This window comes from Lithobates pipiens, unplaced genomic scaffold (genome assembly GCF_037356315.1).
Source record: "Lithobates pipiens isolate NorthernLeopardFrog02 unplaced genomic scaffold, aLitPip1_a1.2 Scaffold_3, whole genome shotgun sequence".
Taxonomy (NCBI): domain Eukaryota; kingdom Metazoa; phylum Chordata; class Amphibia; order Anura; family Ranidae; genus Lithobates; species Lithobates pipiens.
Window position 1 is genome coordinate 97,096,495 of NW_027507790.1, and position 21,219 is coordinate 97,117,713.

Here is a 21,219-nt window from a genome sequence, read left to right on the forward strand (position 1 = left end):
TATCTGATCTAATCGAACTGGTGTATGATACCATCTTGTCATGAACTTATGATGCCGCGTACACGCGATCTGAATTTTGGTCCGAAAAAACTTTGATGGTTTTCCCGACAGAATTCTGACGGGATTTTGCTCAAGCTGTCTTGCGTACACACGGTCACACCAAAATCCGATGATAAAGGACACGGTGATGTACAACACGTACGACGGAACTAGAAAAAGGAAGTTCAAGACCCAGTGCGCCACTCTTTGGGCTCCTTCTGCTAAACTCGCATTAATCGAAGTTTGGTGAGAGACGATTTGCACTTTTCAGACTCGTGCTTTTTCCGATCGTTTTACTGCTGTTCAGTTTGTGCTTGTGGGTTTGTATCTGGTTTTCAGTGCATGTAGTCAGTTCGTATCTGTTTTCAGTGTATTCTTGTCTGCTCGTTTTTGATTTTCAGATCGCTCTTCACAGGCCTTGCTGTTCTTCCGTGCGTTAGGTTAGGCTAGTTCCGACCAGCTGACCGTTTTGAAGCCATGTTGCGGTTACGTACTCGTCGTAGAGTTTGCGCTATACAGTTGTCTACCGGCATCTCCCCCCAGGCTCTGGGGATCATTATTCCAGAGACCTGTTCTGCCATCATTTAGGTCCTGCAGAAGGACTATATTAGGGTACGTTTTATCCTTTAACATCACATTCTATATGTATGTATTTAATGTTTGCTAATGTTTTGTGTTTATTTCATCATTCCATAAATACCCTGATTGTAATATGCTGTGAATGTCCCCTTTGTCCTCATGCATGCTTGAATCTTTTAATGCTCCTTTTTTGGCGTACATGCATCATATTTGCTTTTACTAACTTCCCAAGCATGCTATCCTGGGCCCATACACACCTATAGCCTAGTCACTTAACAATGTATTTTGTCAGCTCCATTGTAGTGTTTTACCCTAAACACACCCTATAATGTGTACAAATGTTATTGTTGTCCTTAAATTCATGCAGTGTCAAGTCCCATACACACTGCTGATTTTTTCCTTCAGATTTACCAAAACCATGTAGTGCAAGGTCCTGCCTGATTGCATACAAATGGAAACTCCTAAGCTTTGGCCTCATATTATATGGTTTTTGGTAAATCTGAAGGAAAAAAATCAGCAGAAAATCTGATAGTGTGTAGGGGGCTTTAGAGGCTTTTTTTGGGCTCACAAACTCATTTAGAACCCCCCCCCCCCTAAAATGTGGACAATGGGCCATCAGAGGGGGTGAGAAATCTGATAAGTGGGCCTTATTTTTTTGTCTTTAAATACGCATTAAATTCAATGTTATACTGATGTTGGCCAAGAATGTTTGTGTCTAATCTGCTTGCAATGTTTATGTGCAAAATTAATATTCTTTTTTTTCTGTTTTGACTCCACAGTTTCCTTCAATGCCACAGGAATGCCAGACTGTGGCATCCCACTTTGGCGATCGTTGGGACTTTCCTAACTGAGGCGGGGCAATAGATGGGAAGCACGTCCACATCATCCTACCACCCCATTCGGGGGTCATACTATTTTTAACTATAAGGGTTTTCATAGTATTGTGTTGATGGCGGTGGTGTCGGCGACATACGAGTTTCTCTATGTGGACATGGGGAAGAATGGTCAGATGGGGGAGTCTTTGCCCAGACCGAGTGCTGCCGACATCTCCAGAGCGGTGGCTTGGGATTACCACCTGCGTAAGAGAACATCGAAGGACTTACATTTGTTTTTATTGCTGATGAAGCATTTGGTCTGGGCAATCACGTGATGAGGCCATTCCACCAGAGGACCCTCACCCCAGAGAAGAGGGTTTTTACTTACCGGCTGGCCAGAGCCCGAAGAGTCATGGAGAATACCTTTGGGATAATTGCCAGCCGGTTCTGCCTATTTCTAACGGCAATCAACCTGGCGGAGTACAAACTGAACCACATTGTTTTATGCTGCTGCATCCTGCACAACTTTTTAAAAAGAAATGCTCCAAATTATATAGCCTCAGTTGGGCCTGAGGCCAGACTTTGGGAACCAACACTGACGGCCATGGAAGCTGTCCGTCCTGGCTTTCCCCCCCCAAAGCACCCGTGAAGTGCATCAAAAATATGTGGAATATTTTATGGGTAGGGGGGCCATCGCTATGCCAGCTAATTTGTAAATATTTTTTAAATAAAAAAAATAAAAAAATTCATTGATCTGATAAAATATTCATTTGGATTTACTGCTTGGGTTTATTTTATCTGTCTCCTAGGTTATCCCAGTGCACTTATAGTGCCAAGTGGTTTTCACATTATTTAAATAACACCCATCGTCACTGTAAACACCAACATAATACAAAAAGTGTTATTGAACATTGAAAGAAGAAGCTACACATTGTTGAGTAGAAAGCCTTTTAATTCGTGCACATTCACATGTGCATTTTATAAAACATTTGGTGGTAAAAAAAAAATACATCTTTTTTTTTCAAAGTTTTACCTTGACATTTTTTTTTTTAAATCAAGTAAGTTTTTATTGCAAAACATACATGGTACAAACCAAACATAGACAGGTAGTGCAGTCGTACAGCAGTGTTGATTTTTGCGGATATAAAAATACTGGAAGTACAAAGTACAAAATAAATCCGGCTTGTAAACCGCTGAGACATAGGAAGTGCAATTAAAACTAAAAAGAGACAGAACAGAAAAAAAAAAAAAGGGAAATAAAACAAGAACATAAACAAAAATGGCGTTCCCTCTGAGACCACATTGCATTTTGTAACAGCTATATAAGTACAGTATTATGCACAATGTCCAGCATCCAATTACCTAGTCCTACTGGTCCCTACTCTTTCCCCTCATAAATGCTGGGAGAGAGAGAAACAGAGGAGTAGCCCCATTAAGTGTTTATTATTGTCTATGTGCCTCCGTGCACATGACCCTGGACCCACATTCAACCCTGTAAAAGTCTGTCCTGTATAAGTTGGTGGGGGGCTAGCCCCGGAACCTCGAGCCACCCCTGCCACATAGCATTAAATTTGTGCGGTGCGTTCTGTGTTGGTAGGTTATTTTTTCCCTGATCAGCATCTGGTTCACTTGGTCCGTCCATTGCTGCCTGGTGGGAACCCTGTGTGTTATCCACAATCGTGCTATTAATTTCCTGGCTACATATAATAACAGAATAATGGCTGTATGAGCCGATGGCTTTAGCGATTCTTCGTCTAGGGCTCCCAACAGGCAGATCAACGGACACCTCGGAATATTAACCGAGAATACAGAAGAGATAGTGTCGAGGATCTCATCCCAATACCTTTTTAGTTTTGGGCACTTCCAGAACATATGCAGGAGATCACCATGGTCCCGCATACATTTTGGGCAAAGGGGGGATTCCCTAACACCCTAGCTGTGTAGTTTAACTGGCGTTCTATAAACCCTATGCAGTAGATATAGATGGGAGAGTTTATGGGAGGCCGAGACCGACACCAAGGGAGCGGAGGGCAAGCAAAGGTTCCAGGTCTCCGCGTCCATCGGCCCCAGGTCCGCCTCCCACTTCTGCCGACCTAGGAGATGTGCCGAGTCTTGCATTGCATCAAGAAGCATGTCATACCCTCTAGATATCATACCTTTTCGTTCAGTTTGCATTAATATCCCATGTACTACAGCGTGGTCCGTCAGGCAAAGCGGCACACAGCGGGATTGCGCCTGCAGCGCATGTCGTAACTGTAAGTATTTAAAAAAGTCCCTACGCGGTATGCCAAACTCAGCCTGTAGTTCCATGAAGGACTTCAGCACCTGTCCACTATACAGCTGTGAGAGGTACCGGAGGCCACTCCTTCTCCAATTGCCAAATCCCTTGAGCTTAAAGAGCTCGCCATAGTTAGCGTTCCACCAGATAGGGGTGAGACCAAGAAAACCACGTATTTGTAGCAGTCATTTAACATGGGACCATAAAGTATTCAGTAAGATAATAGTTGGGGAACTCCTGTCCATATGAGGGAAGCCAGCTTCCAACCTGGACAATGCCGTGTCCGGGGCGTCAATGTTGTCAAGTAGCCTACGTATCGGGTCCAGGGGATCATCCAACCCCCAACCACCCAGGTGTTGTAGTTGTGAAGCCAAGAAATACAATCTAGCATGTGGTAGTGCCAACCACCCCTCGTCCTTTTTGTATTGCAGGGTAAGTAAACTAAGCCTGGTCGTCTTCCTACACCATATTAATTCCCTAAACTGAGAGTCAATTTTATCGAACCAACGTTTCGGGATCCAGGTCGGCGAGTTATGACAAACGTAGAGTAATTGTGGAGCCCACACCATTTTTATAAGATTCACCCTTCCCACTACCGATAGCAGTAGTTTGCACCAAGTTTTACATTTCTCCCTGAATTTAAATAATAGAGGTAGAAGATTCAGATTGGCGTAGTTCATCACCTCAGGGGACACCTGTACCCCCAGGTATTTAAAGGACACGACCGTCTGTATCATGTTTGCGCAAGGGGGGAGAGGTGCCATTAAAGGGGATAAGGGCAGTAATACAGACTTGTCCCAATTTATCGTGAAACCGGATAATGTACCAAATAGGTTAATCAAGTGCATAGTCGCCGCCAGGGAGCCCTGTGTGTCTCCTAGGTAAATAAGTGTGTCATCCGCGTATAGTGATACCACATCCATCCCAGTGGGCCTGCAAAATCCAACAATGTCCGGAGCCCACCTCATTCTTGCCGCCAGTGGTTCAAGCGCCATGGCAAAGAGCAGGGGCGACAAAGGGCACCCCTGTCTCGTGCCTCTATACAGCATGAATGGTTCGGAAAGTTCTGCATTAGCTCTAATTCTAGCCGTAGGCCTAGCATATAGCAGTTTAACCCAGCGGATAAATGTACTGCCTAACCCCATCCTCTCCATCACCTTCCACAGATAAGGCCACTCAACACTATCAAAGGCCTTAGCTGTGTCCAGTGAGAGGATGGCCTGATTACCGGGGTTATCTACAGGGACCTGTAGGTTTAGAAATAAACAGCGAATATTTTGGGCAGTCGAACGTGTGGGAATAAACCCTGATTGATCCCTATGGATCAGTTTATGTATTACCAGGGACAATCTCGTTGCCAATACCCGTGCCAATAGTTTAACGTCCGTCGTGAGCAAGGAGATGGGCCTGTATGCGTCTGGTGATGTCGCTACCTTGCCCGGTTTTAGGAGTACAATTATGATTGCTTCGTTCATAGAAGCAGGCAGAACCCCTGTCTCTAGGGCATTGTTAAATACTCTCAAAAGAGTGGGCAGTAGAACACTGGCGTATCACTTGTATACCTCGGATGGAAGGCCATCAGCCCCCGGAGCTTTGTTATTATGGGAGTGTTCCAGTGCAGAGGCCAGTTCATCCTCTGTTATGGGGGCATTCAGCAGCTCCCCATCCGACGCAGACAAGCATGGAATATCGCAACCGTCCAGGAAGCTCACAATCTCCCCGTCACTTGGCTGCACTTTGGATGAGTACAAGTCTGCATAAAAGGACCGAAATATCTGTAAGATCCCAGGGGCGTCTGAGTGGGTCACCCCCTGCGAATCGCACAGCGAGTGAACCATAGGTGTAGAACCCTGAGCCTTTGCTAGTAGAGCCAGCATATGACCTGTCGATTCCCCTTCCTCAAAGTGTGTTTGTTGTAGGAAAAATATTTTATTTTCTGCCAGTTGCAAAGCTACCTGTCTGGACATAGACTGCGCCTCCAACCAAGTTCTCTTTGTATCCTCTGAGGGGTTGGCAATATAGGCCTGCTCCGACTCTCTAAGTGCCCTACCGACCTCCATTTCCCAAGCTTTAGTATTCTTTTTTATACCATTTATAGTAGTGATAAATTGCCCCCTGAGGAAGGCCTTAGCTGCGTCCCAAACTATGTCTATAGAGGCCGAGTCTAAATTGTCCTGCAGGAAGAGTTTAAGGTCACTCGCTATGGGGTCAGGCTGCGGAAAGAGTGTAAGCCAAAAGGGGTTAAGCTTCCAGCTCCTAGGTGTGAGATCAGTAGATAGGGAGGGACATCTCAATCCACAGGGAGGAGTGGTCGGATATGTGTCTATCCCCAGAGTCGGCAACTAGGGGGAGTAGGGCGGAATTCCCCAGTCCCAAGTCTATTCTAGACAAGCTCCCAAACGCTGGAGAGCAACAGGAGTACAGTCTGGTGTGGGCTCTCCGCCAGACATCCACCAGCCCAAGTTCAGCTAATAGGGCAGCAAAGGGAGTATCACCATTAGGGCGGGAGGGAACCAAAGGGGGCATTGGAATCTTATCCCACATGCCATTGACATAGTTATTAAAATCGCCCATTGCTAGTAGGGGTATGTTAGGAAACTGTGCCATAAACCCAGCGAGGCGCCTGAGAATCTCAGCTGAATACGGAGGTGGAATATATATGTTGGAGATAATGCAATGTACAGTAGCAACCTTACACAGCAAAAAGATGTACCTTCCCCCCGGGTCAATAACCTGTTGGGAGCAAAAGAATTGGGTATTTTGTCTGATTAGGATACTCACTCCCCTTGCATAAGCAGAGTATGTAGAGTGGAATTGCTTGGTAAACATTCTAGGCCCAAGGCTAGGCATACCATCAGGAGCAAAATGTGTCTCCTGCAAGCACACAATTCCAGCATTCATATCCCTGAGGTGTTTTAACACCGCCAACCTTTTTACCAAGCTGCCTAGCCCTCTGACATTCCAAGAGAGAAATCTAACCTTCGCCATCAGGGATAAAAAACATAAGTGTAAACAGGAGTGACATTATTAACATTCGTAAGAAACCAGGGTGGGAAGATGCATTTAACACATATACAGCAACAACAAGCGAATGAGAAGTCGCAGCACCTGAGATGCCCCAAAAAGGGGGAGAAAAAATTCCTTCATGAGCAGCAGTACCGAAGAAAAGTCGCACAAACAGGTGCAGATATTCTGGGATAAAGTCCGTGTCCAACGTGGGTCTGAGAGAGAAAAAATTAAATAAAAGGAAAAAGAAAAGAGAAACATAAGACTGTGGCATCTTCTGTAAAGAAGCCCGCCGGGCTCCCAACCAGGAGAAGCAACAGACTAATAGCCCCCATCCGGAACTCTGGGGTGGGGGGAAGGCCATGGAAACACCCATAGAAAACTCTTCTAGATGGTAAACAGGGTTTCACATGTGCAGGCAACATGTAGCACTGGTTGGTCTGTAATGGAACCATAGACCTTTGCCTTTCGCCGGGCCTGAAGAAATGTAAGTCCAGTAAACTTGTCTGAAAGTGTCATTATCGTGGAGGAGATCTTTGATGCTTTGCGGCTTTGAGTGTGTTGTGTTCCTGGTCTAGCCACTGTGCCGCTGCCGCAGGGCGATCAAAAAAGTGCATAGAGCCCAAAGCCGTAACCCTGAGCCGGGCCACATATAGCATACCATATTGAACGTTAAGGTCCCGAAGGCGTCGCTTAACATCAAGAAATGTTGCACGCTTTTTCTGAAGCTCTGCTGAAAAGTCCGGAAACAGCGAAATCCTGGAGTTCTCAATCTCCATTTTGTCTGACAACCCCCGCGCTTTAGAGAGGATGGCGTCTCTGTCTCTATAATTGAGTAGTTTAAACAAGAAGGGCCTGGGGCGGTTACCCGGAGGTAGGGGGGCGAGAGGGCACCCGATGGGCGCGTTCCACGGCAAAAAGCGGTGATAAGGAGTCCCTACCAAATGTGGCAATCAACCAGTTTTCAATAAAGTCAACCGGGTTTTTACCCTCAACACGTTCCGGAATCCCCAAAGCGCAAATATTGTTTTGTCTCATACGATTTTCCATCTCATCAAGTCGCATAGCGTGTTGTTCGGTAAGATGGCAATTATATTTCAGATCCCTTTGCATGGGGGCCAGATCATCTTCTACTGTGCTCAGCCTGCCTTCTAGGGTAGCTGTCCTCTCCCTGAGTTTTTGCATGTCATGGCGAACAAAAGTTATTTCAGCCTTAACCCCTTTGATGTCCTCTGAGAGGGCAGCAATAGATTGATTACAAGAGGTAACAGCAGCAAATATGTCTCTCAGCGTAGGCTCTCCCTCAGATGCAGGAGAGGAAATGGTCTGTGTCTCAGGCCTATCACTGTCTTTAGGGGTACTCACTGCACGCCATGCTGCGGATAATCCATCTTCATCCTGCAAGGGGACTGTGTCATCTGCATCAGGAGAACTCCCAGGGGTAGCTTGAGGTGATAGCTGGCCAGCCAGGGCATCTTTGTACATTTTACCGTCATACAGGAGCTTTTGTGCCGCTTCTTTGTACTGGTCTCTGGCTGCAATCTTGGCCTGGGGGGTCCGTCAGCCCCTTCCCTCCGGTATGGCGTCTGGACATCGCAGGGGGGGTCCCGAGATATGTTGCGGTGGTCCGGGATGATTCCCCTAACGCAGCGGGATGTAAGGGCTCCAAAAACAGCTTTTCAGACAAGACTGGAAGGATGTAAGCACGGATGGCCGGGGGAGCTCAAGGCATGCACGTCCTCCTACATCAGCCGCTAAGCCACGCCCCTACCTTGAAATTTTTTAACAAATACAGAAACAGGCATGTTTCCAAATATATACATACACAACTCTGGAACTTACAAAGTTCAACATTGCAAAAAACAAGGCAAAATCAGATACCATACCAAATGTCAACATGTGCTATCTCCTATCATGGGGGATCAATGGACGTGTTTTGGGGGTGCAACCACTTCCTCTCACCTACTAGAGTTGGGAGGAAAGGGTTGCACCCACAAAACATGTACATTGAAATCCCCTGATGTGGTACCACAATCTGAACATCACCTAAAAAAAAACACACCATGTCTTAAAAATATGCAGGCAAACAACTATTACCCGAATCCGACACTGACCTGTTGTGGTGCCAATTTCCAGCACTTCTTCCACCTCTCCTTCCTCCACATCCTCAGGTACCACAGGTACCACAAAATTCTGCTCCCCTTCTTGAGGAGGTGGGGGGTTTGTGTTTTTCTCTGACAGAGTGAGTCTTTTCTCACCTATGAGAATGAAACAAAAGGTATACTTAGTACACAGATATTTGTGGCCAAAAATATGAATGTGAAACATTGCTTGGGAGTGGTGTAAAATTTTCTGTTTGGGCAGAGTTCCAAGTTGAAGACATGATTAATTCCCTTTTAACCAAGCTGGAATACTTACCTTTTTGGACAAGTTTCACAGATGGAGACACCCCAAGTATCCACTGGAGCACCTATGTGTTTCACCATAAAAAATGTGCTCTGGTGTCCCACGCTAGTGCTCCTAAGTTCAGATGTGTAAACAACTGCTGAGTGTCCTCTCCTTACATTTCACTGAATCAAGTTTGCAATTCATTCTAGTTCCAAAGACATATAGACAACAATGTCCTAAACTTCTTTTAATACAAATTAGCATGACCAAATCTAGTTAACCCTGCATCAGCTAAAAACATCATATTTAGTTGGCAAACTAACAATGTTTCCTACGAACGATTACTGTGCCCATGAACATGAAAGTAATCATTTAAAACTGTACAACAGTAAAGAAAAGCACATGGAGCAGCATGCTAGTTATAATCATAATAGGAACACACGACAAGTACTTACTTTTTTGAAGCACTTTCTTTATCCTTCTGTACTGATCCTGCTCCCTTAATTTTAGGTCTGACCAGCTTTCCTTAATTACTCCTTTGATCGTCGAATCCCAATTTTCTGCCGCAGACTCTTCACCACTTTCATCATGATTTTGGCCTTTCGCAGATTCGGGTTTGGGTACGGCCCATTCTTTCCATCATAGTCGGCCCTCTTCAATATGTGGACCATCTCCACCATCTCCTCAAAGGACAAACCTCCTCCTGGATCGGGACGTTTTGGCCTCTGGGCTTTCCTCTTCATTACTACTAGTAGTAGTCACCTGCTGTGTCTCCGCCATGTTGCTCTCCCACTGCGACGAAAGAGACGGGGCGGGGAATCTTCGGGGAATCTTCGAGAAAGAACGTCAGGGGTGGGCGACGCAGGCGGAGTCTCACGCATGCTCAGTGTATATAAAGTACGTTCGGTGTGCTGAAGAAGGAGGACGAACGTTCTAACGAAGGTAACATCTTAACTTTGGTACATCAGTGGCCTATGCTGATTCTAGATTGAGGCCTATATTGGGATTAGATTAGGAGAGTTTATCCTGATATTTAGTGTTTTTGTCTTGTGTTTTGCCTTGCAGAAAATATGAAACAATTCAAAGATCCTGAATTCATGGGCCACTTCATATACAAATATAGGGATATGCAAAATTTGTGGGAGGTTAAAAACCCCTTATATCGAAATAAACCAGCTAGGAAGGCATTGCTGGAGAAACTGGTGGAATATGTGAAGACGCAGGTCCCCAATGCAGACATTGAGTTTGTGGAGAGGAAAATTGGTTTTATGTTTAATTTCAAGTTTATGTATTTCCTCTAAGAGCCTGACCATTTCCTTCTGTCTCTCTTTTTTAATACACAAACCCATTGAAATGAACTCCCCTCTGATGATTGCCTTGTGGGCTTCCCATACCACTTGGTCAGACACCTCCTCTGATATACTGGTCTCAGAATATAACAACACCTCCCCCCCCCCAAAAAAAGGGGGGGACAAAAGGGATTTTAAAAAAAGGAGGAAGAAAGGGGGAGGGTTGTGGGGGATTGAGAGGACAGAACATCCCCCACAGTCAACTCTAGGCAATCTGCTCCTTTTATTCTTAGCTTTTTTTGCTTTTTACTTAGCCTTACTTTACACCACTACTCAGGCATATCTCTATGAAGTATTGCAAGTCATCTTTCATTTTAAGTGTTGCTGTTTTTCCATTCTGGATTGCTATAACCTTAAAGGGATAATATCCCCAGTGATATTTAACATCAATCAGCATCTTGTAGAATATTCAACAAGGGTTTAATCATTCTGTGTTACATAAGAGTTCTATATGATAAATCTGGAAATAAGGCTATTTGTGCACCTTCAAATTCAACCATGGATTTATTATGGGCTGCTTTCATGATGGCTTCTTTCACTGGATATCTATGTAGTTTACAAATTACATCTCTTGTTTTTTCTGCATTTTGGGGGATAGGGGCGAGGGCACGATGTACTCTGGCTATTTCAATCTTATCTGGTGCAGATGGCCCCAGAATTAACTGGAACAAACTGATCACCTTTGGAATTTGTTTCGATTGAATTCATATAATACTTCTGGTATTTGTTTCTGATTGAGACAGCCACTTAGCCTCAGTTTAAACACAAAGTTAATAGTAGTTTGTAGAGTATTTAATGTCCTTCAGAATTCAAAACCTTATTTTATTTCAGGCAGGCCCCTTATACGTATGTTTTGCCTACAATCTCTATTTTCTTAATTATCCATTATCCATTTGATCTAACAGAGAATTCAACACTTCCTCAGGATATTTTCATATCTTGGATATCAGCCATCCCTTGTCTAATATCATCCTGGCCCATCTCCATTTCCTCTACTCTGTGCCCCAGTGCCCCTATTTTCTCCCTTAACCCCTCCACAGCCTGTTGGCAGGATGATTCAACAGCAGTTATAAGGAATTGAATGTCTTTCTTTGTAGGAAGTGCTTTGAAATGTTCTCTTAAGTCCCAATCCACTATTAACTCTGATTGAGATGCACTTAGTTCATTCTTAGGATCACCATACAAAGGGTTACCATACTGCATCTGCCCTGTAGAGGATGTCTCTGGATTCATCACAAGTCCTTTGCTGATTTTTGCTGATTCACTTCTGGGTTTTGTAGTACCATGACTTTCAACTTCCAGGAATTCAATTGTCCCTTCTGGGATTCCTTCCACCTCCTGAAGACTCGGGTCCCCTCCAATACACTCCCCCTCTGGACCCTCCATTCCACCAGCATAAACCCAGGTGTCTCTCCCTTCTCCTGGGAGATCTCTTTCCAGGGTTGTACAGCTCTGCTTTGGGCTCAAAGGTATTTGGCCATTGCCATGTGCTGCAACACCCCTTCCAAAGTCTGTCACTCCTTGGCCCTGTACAGAGGGATCACATCCGACCCTCCCCGGTCCCACCCTTAGATCAAGGGAGCCGAACTTCCTTCCCTCCTGGACTGGGGTTCTTTTAATTACTATCCCAGGATCCACACTAAGCCCATTAGCCTGGCTCTTTCCACCACCACCAGGCAGAAGTGCAGCTGTATGGCGGCATGTGGACATGCTTTAGCGGATCTGAAACCTGCTGAACACCATAGCCTATCTTCCTGGAGCCCGGGATCACTGAGCAGCATGCTCAGTTAGCGTGTCTGTTCATGACACACCCCCACATACCTGTGTATTAAACATAAAGTGAAAATTTAAATATGGAACAAACCCTTTTACAATTAGTGCCACAATTATTAAAGTGGCCAGTGCTTATAAAAATTCCATTAGTGAATTTATGCCCAAAGAATACCCTATGCATGAATAAAACATAAGTGTTTTATAAAAAACTGACAAAAAAAAATTGCTTTCAGCACACCACCAACATTGTGAAAAAAACAGTCCAAATCCACTCTGGGGTTGATTGATTAAAACTGGAGAGTGCAAAATCTGGTGCAGTTGTGTGCATGGTATTCAGCTCGTTCAATTAAGCTTTAACAAAAGAACCTGGAAGCTGATTGGTTTCTATGAGCTTGCACCAGATTTTGCACTCTCCAATTTTAGTAAATCGACCCCTCTGTGTTTTTAAACTTCCCTTTGTGTCAGATGCTACGGATTCCCCACCCAATTTTTATTTTATTTTTATGATCCATTTATGTTTTATCCTGTATATGCATAGGGTCCTCTTTAGGCATGAATTCACAGATTGAACTTTTATAAGCACTGATCAGTTTGTTAATGGTGGCACTAACTGTAAAAGGGGTTGCTACATATTTAGTTTACACTTTATGTTTAATACACAGGCTCGAGTATATAAAATAATGATTTGAGGAGAGTTATATAGTTGGTCACAGAAAATAATTTTTTTTTTAGCACTGTATAATATAATTACAACTTTTGTAGATATCTGGGGGATATCATAATACAGCACCTGGGTTAAATTAGGCACAGAGAGGCGCAGACATTTTTCAACTTACAATTTTGTAAACAGAGATAGTTGATTCCTGAACCTAAAAAAAGTGTATTTTGTCAAAACAAGACTGTATGTTCTTAAAAACATATTTTGTGAAAAGGAAGCTCTGTTGTTCTCCTAATAGCATCCTGCATTTGTGTACTTGGTTTTTAGGTAGGAGAAGTGCAAATAGCATTTTTATAAATTACTGGAGGCAGCAAGCAACATAACTAATAGTGGGATTACAAAACAGACAGAGCTCTAGTTGTGTAGACACAAATACTGAAATAGAGCGCCACTATTATTGGCATGGAGAGGCGCTTACAGGTTTCTGTTTATTCTTTAGAATATGTGTTTTGTTTTTTAACATTCATTTCTCTGCCCATGTAGATCTCTGCTTGTTTTTGGGAAATTTGATATAGAAAAAGGATTCATTCTATTATTACCAACGAATAGCAATGATGAATGAATTTTTGCAAGTTGCAGCAAAATCATCCTGTTCACTTTGATAAAGATTTGCAGGTAATAAGTGATTGGTAAGACGCACCACTTCTAAGGCCCCTTTCACACAGCCACCATCAGTTTAGCCATGTTAAAAACATATCAGTTCTTAATCGTTGCTTCATCCGTCTTCCATTCTGTTAATATCCATTTTCATCCATTAATGTACGCGTTTACATCCATTTTTTCATCCGTTTTGATCTGTTTATAGCAGTTTCTGTGCCTTTACGGAAATTACCCAAAAAGCATTGCTCCTCCCATACAGATAAACCAAAAAAAAAAATTATTTATTCTTTAACTGATCGGATGTTGACGGACATTGTCCGTTAAGGTCAGTTAATATCCGTTTTGACGGATCTGGACATAGCCTTGTACGTTAAAAAAAACTGTTAAAAACCGAAGCTACCAGCAGTTACCAACCGAACGGATGGTAACGGATGGTCATCTGTTTGCCCATAGGAATGCATTGTTGACGCATGGAAGAAAAATGGAAAGGGGTCTTAAACATGTGTGCACTTGTTGTCACATTGGCTACTCCATGATCCCTTGCAATTTGTGTGATCCAGATTGTCTCCTGCAGCTGCCAGTTAGCAGTAGAAAATTGCATTCTCCATTTATGTCTGTTACTTTTGCATTTGTTCGCAAGAATTTGGAGAGAAAATTTGGTTAAATGATACATTAAAAGTAAGACCACAAATTAGCATTGCTCCTGAACTCTTAATTTTCACTGCATATGAAAAAGTAATTTTGTTGCTTGGTGAAAGCAAGTGGACTTTGTTTGCTATGTAAATGGTTATGCTGTTACTGAGTCAACATTAAATCAAACCCCAAGCACCAGTATCTCTGTAATAACATTTTTGACTTGTGACATTTACAGATCAAATTTCAGCATTTGCTGCTGTAAAGGATAAAGGATTATTTTCAGTTTCCAGTCACTAGATTAATATTTGTACAGGCAACATCAGGAATCATCCAAATGCTTTGAAAATTCTTATTAATCCTCTTTTTCAAGGTAGTAAATAAATATCAAGTTGAGTCACCAAGTAAAGTCATAAATGATAGCGTGATCGCCTCTCCACCGTTCTGTTGGAGAATTTAGTGAAAACTCACCTTTGTTGGGTAGTTCAACTAATTCAGTTAAAAACATCCAGTTGCCTTGGATGTCTTGCAAGTAGGGATGAGCCGAACACCACCTGGTTCGGTTCGCACCAGAACATGCGAACAGACAAACAATTGTTACAAACATGCAAACACCACTTGCCGACCGCTGCACGCCAATATACGTCTGCACAATGGCAGCAATGGGCAAATGGGCGTACCTGTACGTCCCCTTTAATTGGCGGGGCTAGCTGGCGTGTGTGCGGTGCGTACAAAGTGACTGTGCCCGCGGGACCCGCGGACTCAATGTCCACTGGTGTCCCGGTGATAGTGTCACAGAGCCGCAGAACGGCATTTCCCTGTTCTGCTTAGTGACATGACAGAGATCACTGCTCCCTGTCATCGGGAGCAGTGATCGCTGTCATGTGAGTGGTAGCCCATCCTCCCAAAGTTAAAATGTCCTTGATCGCCCCCCCCCTTGATCACCCCCTAGTGTTTAACCCCTTCCCTGACGGTGTCATTTACACAGTATTCAGTGCTTTTTTATAGCATTGATCACTGTATAAATGACAATGGTCCCAAAATAGTGTCAAAAGTGTCTGATGTGTCCACCATAATGTCGCAGTCACGATAAAAATCACAGATCACCACCATTACTAATGAAAAAAAATTAATAATAAAAATGCCATAAAACTATCCCCTTTTTTGTAGACGCTATAACTTTTGCACAAACCAATCAATATACACTTATTGTGATTTTTTTTTAACCAAAAATACGTAGAATTTATTTTTATATATATATTTTTGGGCGGTATTTATTTTAGCAAAAAGTAAACAATATTGCTTTTTTTTCAAAATGTATTTATTATTTATTTATTTATTTATTTTTTGTTCATAGCGCAAAAAATTGAAACAGCAGAGCTGATCAAATACCACCAAAAGAAAGCTCTAATTGTGGGGAAAAAAGGGACGTCAATTTTGTTTGGGTGCAACGTTGCACGACCGTGCAATTGTCAGTTAAAGCAACGCATTCCCGAATCGAAAAAAAAAATGCTCTGGTCAGGAAGAGGGTATATTCTTCCGGGGCTGAAGCGGTTAAAGTATATGGGACATGAATGTGAAAAATCAAAAGTGTTCATTTTAAAGGCTTATATGCAAGTTATTGCCATAAAAAGTGTTTGGGGACCCGGGTGCTGCCCCAGGGGACATGTATCAATGCAAAAATATAAAATTTCACCCCCTTCCTGCTCAGACCAATTTTCAGCCTTCAGCACTGTTACAGTTTAAATGACAATTGCATGGTCATGCAACACTGTACCCATACGAAATGCTGCTAATTTTTCTCCCCACAAATAGAGCTTTCTTTTGGTGGTATTTGATCACCTCTGCGGTTTTTATTTTTTTCGCTACAAAAAAAGGGACAAATTGGAAAAAAACACAATATTTTTAACTTTTTGCTATAATGAATATCCCATAAAAAATAAAATACATTTTTCCTCAGTTTACACTAAGTAACCTCAGTAACACTAGGGGGTGATCGAGGGGTTAATTATGTTTCCTAGGGAGTGATTCTAACTGTAGGGGACAGGGACTCACAAGGGAAGGAGACCGATCTGTGTTCCTCTGTACTGGGAACACACCATCGGTCTCCTCTCCTCTGACAGGACATGGATCTGTGTATTAAAGAAATATAGTGTCACAATACAGTGCCCACCATTGCCCACCAATGCCAGCATACAGTGCCCATCAGTGGCAGCAATCAGTGCCCACCACTTCCCACAAGTGCCACCAATCAGTGCGCATGAGCCATGCCAGTCAGTGCTGACAATCAGTGCCACCTAACAGTGCTTCTCATCAATGCCCATCACTGATGTCCATCAATGCCCATCAGTGTCGCCCAACAGTGCCAACCATCAATGACAATCAGTCCCCATCTGAACAGCCTATCCGTGCCGCCTATCCGTGCCTGCCAGTGCCGCCTATTAGTGCCCATCAGTGCCACCTAACAGTGCCCATCAGTGCCGCCTATCTGTGCTCATCAGTGCCACATATCAGTGCCACCTATCAGTGCCCATAAGTGCGTCATATTAGTGCCTCCTCATCAGTGCCACCTCATCAGTGCCCATAAGTGCCACCTTATCAGTGTCCATAAGTGCCACCTCATCAATGCCCACCAGTTCAGCCTATCAGTGCCCATCGGTGCTGCATCATCAGTGAAGGCAAAAAAATTACTTTTTTTCTAAATTTTTGCTTTTTTTAAAAATAAAAAACCCAGCAGTGATTAAATACCACCTTTGAAAGCTATATTTATGTGAAGAAAATGATAGAAAATGTGTTTGAGTACAGTGTAGCATGACCGTGCAATTGTCATTCAAAGTGTAACAACGCTGAAAACTGAACAATGGCTTGTCAGGAAGAGGGTGTTAGTGCCTGGTAGGCAAGTGGTTAAATATCTTGCCTGGGGGTCCCCTTAGCCTGTAGTAGCGTATTTTCTAAGGTTTATAACATTACCGCAGCAAAATGACATTTCTAAAGGAAAAAATGTCATTTAAAACTGCTCGTGACTGTAATGTATTGTCAGATCCTGGCGATATACATAAAAAATCATGGCAATTAAAAAAAAAAAAAGTGTCGGGGGTCCCCCCCAAAATCCATACCTGGCCCTTATCCGAGCGCCCCCCCCTCCTGATCCATACCAGGCCATATGCCCTCAACATGGGGAGGATGCTTTAGGGGCAAATCCCCACAACCCTTGCCCAGTGGTTGTGGGGGTCTGCGGGCAGGGGGCTTATCAGAATCTGGAAGCCCCCTTTAACAAGGGGGCAGCAAGATCCCGACCCCCCCATATGAATAAGTATGGGGTACATTTTACCCCTACCCATTCACCAATAATGTGTCAAAAAACTAAAAATGACAGCAGACAGTCTTTGACAATTCCCACGGATGCCTCTCACGGAGGTGGAGTTTTTAGTTTTTTTTTTTCTGGACCATAGGCGCTTTGATTAAAGATGGATTTTTTAAATAAAGGAATTGTCAAAAAACTGTCTACTGTCATTTTTACTTTTTTGGACACTTTTTTGGTGAATGGGTAGGGGTACAATTTCCCCCATACTTATTCACATGGGGGGCAGGATCTGGGGGCCCCCTTGTTAAAGGGAGGTTCCATATTCTGATAAGCCCCCTGCTCGCAGACCCCCACAACCACCGGGGAATGGTTGTGGGGATTTGGCCCTTGTCCCCATCAACATGGGGACAAGGTGCTTTGGGGGGCCCCCAAAGCACCCTCCCCATGTTAAAGGTATGTGGCCTGGTACTGTTCAGGAGGGGGGCACTCTCTCACCCCCCCCTTTTCTGCGGCCTTCCAGGTTGCATGCTCAGATGAGGGTCTGGTATGGATTTTGGGGGGACTCCCACGCTATTTAGAAAAAAAAAATTGGTGCAGGGTTTCCCTTAAAATCCACACCAGACCTGAAGGGCCTAGTATGGACTTTGGGGGGGGCACCCCACACCATTTTTTATTTTGGCGCAGGGTTCTATATATATATATATATTATATATATATATATATATATATATATATATATATATATATACTAGACTGTATATATCAAATACACTGCCCGCACTGACTGAATATAGAGAATCTACACTGAATATCTAGTCTACGCTAAATGCAGTATATATATACACACAGTTGTGCTCATAAGTTTACATACCCTGGCAGAATTTATGATTTTTCTGAGAATATGATTGATAACACAAAAACTTTTGTTTCACTCATTGTTAGTGTTTGGCTGAAGCCATGTATTATCAATCAACTGTGTTTACTCTTTTTAAATCATAATCACAACAGAAACTACCCAAATGACCCTGATCAAAAATTTACATACTCCAGTTCTTAATACCGTGTGTGACACTACCCCCAAAGGAGCTGCTGGTTAGATTTGGGCTCACCGTTACCTTCTGTTCTACTCGCTTTACGTCTAGGGGTGTCCCGTTGTAAATGGCCCAGTAACTTGAGAGACCGAAAACAGATCCACTTGAATGAGTTTTATTTGCAAAAACGTAGACAATGAACAGTCTCTTAAATTGGGATCAGAGGGTTGGAAAGGAAGTTCAGGTACTCTAATGCCGCGTACACACGACCAGACTTTTCAACATCAAAAGTCAGACGGAACAATTCCAGCAGACCATTCGATCGTGTGTGGGCTGCAGCTGACTTTTGATTTGCAAAAGTCTGACAGACTTTAGAAATGGAACATGTTTCAAATTTTTCCGCCAGAACTCCACCGGACCCAGTTCCTACCGTGAAATCCGCTCATGTGTATGCTAGTCCGACGGACAAAAACCGACGCGAGGGCAGCTATTGGCTACTGGCTATGAACTTCCTTATTCTAGTCCAGTCGTACGCCATCACGTTCAAATCCGTCGGACTTTGGTGTGATTGTGTGTGGCCAAGTCTGTTCATTCGGAAAGTCCGTCAGAACTCTGTCAGAACTCTGTCAGAACTCTGTCAGAACTCCGTCAGAACTCCGTCGAAAGTCTGTCGGACCTAAGTCCGGTCGTGTGCACGCGGCATTAGTGTCAAAGTCAAAATGTTGAAGAACTTGCTTACTTTGACTGCATCCAGAGAATAGCCATTCTCAACTGGATGTTCACTCAAGTTGGACAGTCCTTCTCTCACAAGGCCTAGCAGCCAACAAGGTGCTTACTCAGGAACAAGTCACTGCCACAGACGTTGTTGTAGAACATACAAGATAATGTCTCTGCCACAGATGTTGTTGTAGAACACATAGGGAAACTAAACTTGAAGAACACTCGTAGGATGCCTGGATCTTTCAGCCATCTTAGCGATATCCACAAGACTAGATTCTCTTGGGTACTTCAGCTCTTCCAGGCTATTCCAGGCTCTTACTAAGAAACCAACCCGTACGTGGTCTTCTTCTGAAGAGTCCTCCCCTGGAATGCTTGAAGTCACTGGTTCTCTCCCAAACCGGAGACGGCACCCAACCACCTCAGAATCCTTCTTAAGTTTCCTTGCCTCAGGCTAGCCAGCCCCGAGACATCAAGATCAGGTGGATCCACATCCCAGGCCATAGCCTTCCTGGGGGCTGGTCAGGAGGAGCAGGATCATAAAGTCAGTACATCATTCTGGACTGGAACCACAAACCACGTGATGTCCGCATCTTAAATACCCTCTCCCAGAAAGCACAACAAGAGCGCCACTCCCACTGGGCACGCTCCGAAGGAGAGTAACTTAAGCACCTAACCAGACCATAGTTCCATACCTGCCAGAAGAGACAGTGCTCCTTGTGGCCAGGCTGAACATCTCACAGTCCAGGCAGACTGATGCTGAAGTCCAAATTTAGACAATTGTACCCAAACCAAACTGCAGTTTAGGTATAACCTTAACTTTGAAAAACGCATAGCTCATGCTCTTCAGGAGCCGCCACTACATGTGTATTACCTTTAACATCAATGACAGCTTGAAGTCTTTTGTGGTATTTGTGGATGAGGCTCTTTATTATCTCAGATTGCAAAGTTGCCTATTCCTCTTGGCAAAAAGCCTCCAGTTCCTTTAAATTCTTGGCCTGTCTTGCATGAACTGCATGTTTGAGATCTTGCCAGAGTGGCTCAATGATATTGAGGTCAGGAACCTTCACTTTATTCTGTTGTAGCCAAAGACAGGTCAATTTGGCCTTGTCTTTTGGATCATTGTCATGTTGGAATTATGCAAGTTTTTTTTCTCAGTTTAGGCCAATATGTATTCTTCTACATATTTTTGGTAAAAAAGCGTATAGTGATTGGTTTTCGCAAAAGTTATAGCATTTACAGAATAGGGGATAGATTTATAGCATTTTTATTATTTATTTTTTTACTAGTGTAGCTCTGGCTCCTGATGAGCATGCACTATATGTTTTTCAAAGTTAAATCTCCTGAAACCACAGTTGGGTTTTGGGGATAATTTTACTAAATTTATGGTTTCAATACCAGTCTGGCAGAGTTGCACTGAGTTCTCCTTGGCCGAGGGTGTCGCTGTCACCGCCGGCAAGGTTGAGAATGCAGTCTAGCTGGGTCTATTGAATGCCATGCTTCTTTCGGAACCAGTGGGAGTGCTCTCCTGCTGTGCATTCTGGGAGGTGGTATTTAAGGCAATGGCATCACATGCCCATGGTCTTCTTCTTTTTGTTTGGGAGGATATTTTCCATCTGCTTAGTTCTGATCCTCCTGACCAGCCCCCATGGTCCTCCTGACCTGGAGTGCGGAACCATGCAATATGGGGCATATTGATTCAAAGGTGGTCCAGTGCCATCTCATCTAAGGGAGAGGCCCAGCAACTGGAGCACTGGAGCAACCCCAGGGGAGGACTCTTCAGGAGAAGGCCGCGTGCAAGGCTGGCTTCTCTGAAGGAGCCTGGAGGCTCAGTTGAAGGACACTTCATAGATCTACACTCATACGGTATCACTGGATCAGGTGAGAGATACTGGTAATGTTTGATAGCTCTTTAAATTTGTCTATGTCCCTCAGTTACACTCAAGTCTGTGGCAGAGACTTTTACTCAAGTATTCTACACTCAAGTCT